Source organism: Ptychodera flava, chromosome 17 (assembly GCF_041260155.1).
Source record: "Ptychodera flava strain L36383 chromosome 17, AS_Pfla_20210202, whole genome shotgun sequence".
NCBI classification, from domain to species: Eukaryota; Metazoa; Hemichordata; class Enteropneusta; family Ptychoderidae; genus Ptychodera; species Ptychodera flava.
Genome location: NC_091944.1, coordinates 5,899,001 through 5,905,000, shown reverse-complemented (window position 1 = coordinate 5,905,000; position 6,000 = coordinate 5,899,001). Strand labels below are relative to the sequence as shown.

General features: G+C 38.1%; 1 protein-coding gene across 3 annotated transcripts in view; it reads left to right on the top strand.

Annotated features, from left to right (window-relative positions):
* The window catches only part of LOC139115246 (tetratricopeptide repeat protein 38-like), a 260,249-nt gene that overhangs the window by 168,644 nt on the left and 85,605 nt on the right, over positions 1 to 6,000 (top strand). The window lies entirely within an intron of this gene.

Below are 6,000 nucleotides of genomic sequence, written 5' to 3'. Positions count from 1 at the left end.
TGGTAGTCCACCATGGGCTACCATTTCAGGGCTCGAAATTAGCGGTAGTCCCGCGTCCACAGACTACCAACTTTTCCCTGGGGCAACCAAAATCCATGAAATGGTAGCCCATACGGACTACCAAAAGCCGGGACATAAAATTCAGTCAGTATTTGGCGTGCAATGGCCAATATCTGAACTGACGTACTTGAGTGACAGGCACTGGAAGTGATGGTCAATGAAAACGCATTTTCATTGCAATTGGATCATAATGTATCAATCACAGACAATATGTCTCCTCCCAACAGAAAGCCCATGGTCTATTTTAGCACTGCTACAGTATATCTAGTCTCGACGTGCTGAGAAAGTCGTGGTCGTTGTCATGATGACTATCAAAATTTTCATACAACTCTGAGAATGAAACAAGTTGTCAATAGATTACCAAGCTCTGAGTATCACTGTTGTCCATTAGGCCAAAATAATAAAGATCGTTTCTGTCAGCTGGTCACCGCGTGCGTCATTTCAGAACCTGCGCGTCATGGCTTTTTTGTTGGGGGGGGGGGGGGGTTGTTACATAGTGATCAGTACAGCTATCCTTGATATCCCTGTTTGCATGTCCAAAAATGCTAAACAGAAAACGGAAGTATTATGCAGCCAATGATAAATTACTAGAAATTCACTTCATGGGCAGAATCTTGCAAAATCGCTTTTTCTTGTCTGGTTAATGAAAAACAATATCCCTGAACTAAAATATGCATGGGCTACCAGCCATTGTCACTTGGTTACCAACTTCAGAAAATGGTAACCCAAGTGGAATACCAGGGGAAAACGTTAATTTTGAGCCGTGCATTTCATGGATTTTGGTAGCCCCAGGGAAAAGTTGGTAGTCTGTGGACGCGAGACTACCGCTAATTTCGAGCCCTGACACCTATACATATGTAGTATACATACCCGTTTCCTATATTCAATCTCAGCCCAAAGATTTTAAATTTAGAAATAGGCCTAAGAGTTTATAATCAAGATGATAAAACCATTAGAAAATTGAAAAATATAGTTACATTTTGATTTTCTTTTTTGAACATGCAAATTGGTTTATTGTTGGAGGAAATGTGCCATGGATTATAATACTTGACGATGACAGTTTTGTTTTAACATCTTCTGAAATTCTGTCATTTGTCTTGTCAGTGTGATCTGTCCATGTCGCATGCAATCATACCAGCGTATTATTATTGGTCAACATACAAGAGATGATATGCATGTATCGACAGAGTGTCTTCACTTATCTAAAATCAGTGAACAATTCAAAAAGCAAAATGTAACTGAAAATTAATTTTAAGAGGCTTTTGGAAAGACAAGAAGGGTGCACGGAAATGAAAAAGTTACATCCCAAAGGTTCTTGCTGATACTGTGATAGATTTTTTTCTTCCACATTAGCTTGCCAGTTTTTTTTACAGAACTCATCTAAGGCAGAATTTTTTCCCTTGTATCTGCTGGGATTTTTTTTTTCGAAAAACTTCCAGACAGCCCAGGATATCAAATGGTCAACCCCTTAGTAAAAATGTCGGGCCCGACAGACACATCTCTGCGACATTAGCCCACAGGTGTGAACATGTTAGCTGAAATTGTTAAAAACTATCAAAGGTGCCAAGTCATGCTCTGCACAGTTCGAGCAAGATTGTTTTTAAGGTGTTTCGGACACTAGTAACGATACACGACGACACTGCACAATGTGGATCATATATAGACACGCTCATGAGTAAGGCTAAAATAGCCGGTATCAACAAGCTAAATGTTAGTGATTTCGGGACTCTAATATCGATAAGACAGTACTACACTCTTGAAATATCTCGACAGCCTGGGTCTGCGAAATCCGCGATGTTTACTCGATAAATTTCGGCAATTGCGGGATTCTAATATCGATACCGGACGGTACTAGATTAATTTGCATTCAATTTATGTCTCCTCACGCCGGGTCTGCGACTATTTTGATTCTAGGCCTATATGCCTTTATTGTGTATCTCGTTTACTCGCCTTGACATGCTGAGAAGTACTGGGAATCTTCAAAGTACTGACTACACGAGACGTTCAGAGTTCGCTGGTACTATAGACTTTATTTTTCGGTAGATAAGCTTGGCAGTTGCAATCGCCCAAGATGCGCTTCTGCCATAATCAAAATGTCTTGGGTCCGCTGTGTTCCTCTTTCCAATGTTCGTTGAATGTCTTATAATATGCCTTTAAACATTTTTAAGGCGTGGCTTTGACCTTATAGGTATGAATTATGGATAAAATGGTACATCCAATCATGAATACAAATCTAACAGTTAATGTTGAAACGTCACTTTTACATGTTGCAAAACCCATCATGTGAAATTCCCGTGTTCCTATTTTCATCACTTAAACATATAACACGATTGGAACTAATTTAGGATAATTGGATGGTGAAGTAAGGTCGTTTTAACCTGAAATGTAAACTCATCTGTTTTTCTTTTTACGTTACACACTTGTTTATGAGTAATTACAACATTCAGCTATATGGCATCTAATACTTTTGAGAAATTTGAAAAATAAGTTAAACAAGTCATCGTAGATAACACAGTCCCCCTTGTTAATGGGTACTTTGATTTCAAGTCCTCAGAGAGGATAGAGTCCTCTTCATGAATTTGGTCTGTGATGTCCTTTTACTAAGTTTGAATAAAATCGGTTGAGACGTGCCCGTGTTTTGGCTAAGGACATGAAAAAATTGTAACAAAATGGCTGCCATGCAGCCATATTGGATCATATCATCAAGCAAATTGACTTACATATGTATGACATAGGTTAATGTCCTTGTACCAACTTTGAATAAAATCGGTTGAGATATGCCTGAGTTATGGCTCTGTACATGAAAAAATCATAACAAAATGGCCACACGGCAGCCATATTGGATCGTATTACAAAACAAATTGACGTGCATATGTATGACATAAGTCAATCTCCTTGTACCAACTTTGAATAAATTTGCTTGATACATGTCTGAGATATGGTTCTGTACATGAAAAAAACGTAACAAAATGGCCACACAGCGACCATATTGGATCGTTTCACAAAACAAATCAATGTGCATATATATTACATAGGTCGATGTCCCTGTACCAACTTTGAATAAAATCGGTTTAGATATGCCTGAGTTATGGCTCTGTACATGAAAAAATCGTAACAAAATGGCCGACTGGCGGCCATATTGGATCGTATCACAAACCAAATTGACGTGCATGTCTATGACATTGGTCAATGTCCTTGTACCAACTTTGAATAAAATCGGTTGAAACATGTCTGAGTTATGGCTCTGTACATGAAAAAATCGTAACAAAATGGCCGCCTGGCGGCCATATTGGATCGTATCACAAAACAGATCAATGTGCACGGACGGACGCACACACGCACACACGCACGCACGCACGCACGCACGGACATGACCAAACCTATAAGTCCCCCCGGACGGTGTCCGTGGGGACTAACAAATTATCCCAAATTAGTTCCAATCGTTTTATATGTATGAAGCTTCAAGTATACACATAAATGTATACTTAACATTTCTTGAAAAAAATAATGCTTTGTATGATAATATATGAATAATATCTCTGACACATTGAAATTAGTGGGATTCAAGATTGATGACCTTGCCATTTGGCACAGAGTATTAATGTGATATTCACGATGGCTTACATCTATTTGAATATATTCCAATACATTGTACAAAACACAAGAGACACACATAGATCATCCCACAATATGACAGAGACAGAAATACATGTAATGTTGTATAAAAGCATGTTAGGAACTTTTATTTACCATTAAAATATCTGTATTACATTGTAAAAGAGTGATACACAATCAACCAAGTGTTCTTACATATGCAGGCCTTGGAAAACAATAACATATATTTACTTAATTACAAAGGTGACAATTGCAATGTCATTTGAACTACTGGAGGAATCAATTACATCTTACATCTGTAAGGAAGCTTCAAGTATACATCAGTGTACAGCTGATACAATGTCAATACTACCAACTGGGGATGAGATCTGATTATGATCCCATGTAAATCAGCATGCAGTATTGTGATAAAAGTCCTTACTGTGTAACAAGAGAATTTCACAATACACAGCTTTAATACTTGGCTGCATATTTTTACAGGCATACCAATGAGCACATAAAGCCTAAGACTGATCATTGTACATAATCTGAAATATTCTGAGGAAAATGATGCATCATACCTATAGCTGCATAAAACAGGTTCACAAAGTTTTCAACACTCAAACATGTTGTTTTTACCAACTGTACTGGGGTCCACTTGACCTATTCAAAGTATAGGTTGAAATGTTTAGGGGAAGAAGAGTTATGCCAAAAAGTGACCTAGCGGCTGACAGAGTCCTGCTGTGGTGTGCAGAGAATAACTATGTGTGAGACAAATGTGTTGATGAATAATGTACTTGTCGGTTTCAGTGAGTGTTTTTCCAAGAATTTTGGAAAGGTGGGACACCCTAATCCATGATGGTTAAAATAGGGGGTCACCGAGTGAGTGAAGCAAAGCAAAGTCACTGAAGGGAAAAGTACTAGGGGGCGTTTTCCAATTGATAATCAATGTCATGAATACATTCATTTCAAAACAACATGGAAACTATCTTTTAATGGTTTGTGACATATTGGTATCATTAAAAGTTTTTATTTGTAAGCAAGCGAAATGGCAGCTGATAAAGCTCAGCTGTGTTATGTAGAGACTACCTATTTCTGACACTTATGATGAAGAGGGTGGAAATCTTTGATAGCTCATTTAAGGACAGCTGTAAAAATACACAATGTCACAATAAGATCATCCGTAAGAACATGTCTGCCAAATATTAAAGCTATCAGATGAGCAGTTTTTGAGAAACAAAGTTTTTCACAAAAAATGGCAAAAAACGGCCCCAAATAATACATGTTTGAGTCATGGCTAAGGACATGAAAAAATTGTAACAAAATGGTCGCCATGCGGCAATATTGGATCATATTGTAACACAAATTGATGTGCATATGTGTGATATAGGTCAATGTCCTTGTACCAACTTTGAATAAATTGATGTTGAAAGTGCCCGATTTTTGGCTCCGTACATGAAAAAATTATAACAAAATGGCTGTCATGCCGGCATATTGGATCATTTCGTGAAACAAATTGACTTGCATATGTATGATATAGGTCAATGTCCTTGTACCAACTTTGAATAAAATCGGTTGAGATGTGCCTGAGTTATGGCTCTGCACATAAAAAAATCGTAACAAAATGGCCGCATGGCAGCCATATTGGATCATATCACAAAACAAATCAATTTGCATATGTATGATTTATGAAGTAATCCTTGTACCAAGTGTGAGTGAAATCGCTCCAGGCATCTCTGAGATATCTGCGTGAATGGACGCACGCATGCATGGACAGACGGATGCACGGACATGGCCAAACCTATGTCCCCCGGACGGTGTCCATGGGGGACTAAAAAAATGACAAGAATTGCCTCAAAATACAAATTTGCATATTTCAATAAAATTTGAACAATTAACCTAACTGAGGTCACCCCAAGTGAAATGCATATACAATTTCAAAGCAATCAGATAAGCAACTTCAGAGAAATAGATTTTGTGACCAAAAACAGCAAAAAAATACCTAAAATATAGAAATATGCAAATTCTGCACGAGTATCAAATTTCAAAGCAACCAGACAATTTATGTGATTTCAGAGAAGAGCGCAATTGTGATGGATGACGGACGGACGGATGATGGACGGAGGGAGAGATGGGCAATGACGTAAAATCAGCCCATTTGATAAGCTCCGCATTGCTGACAGCAGAGCTAAAAAGCTGACAAACAACAATACATATCCACTCATTAGATTAGCTCTGCTTTGCTGATAGTGAAGCTTAAAAGCAAATTCACCCCCAAAAATGCTAAAAGTTGACGGTTGACGGATGACCAACAACAACACACACCTACCAGGGTACACAAGATAG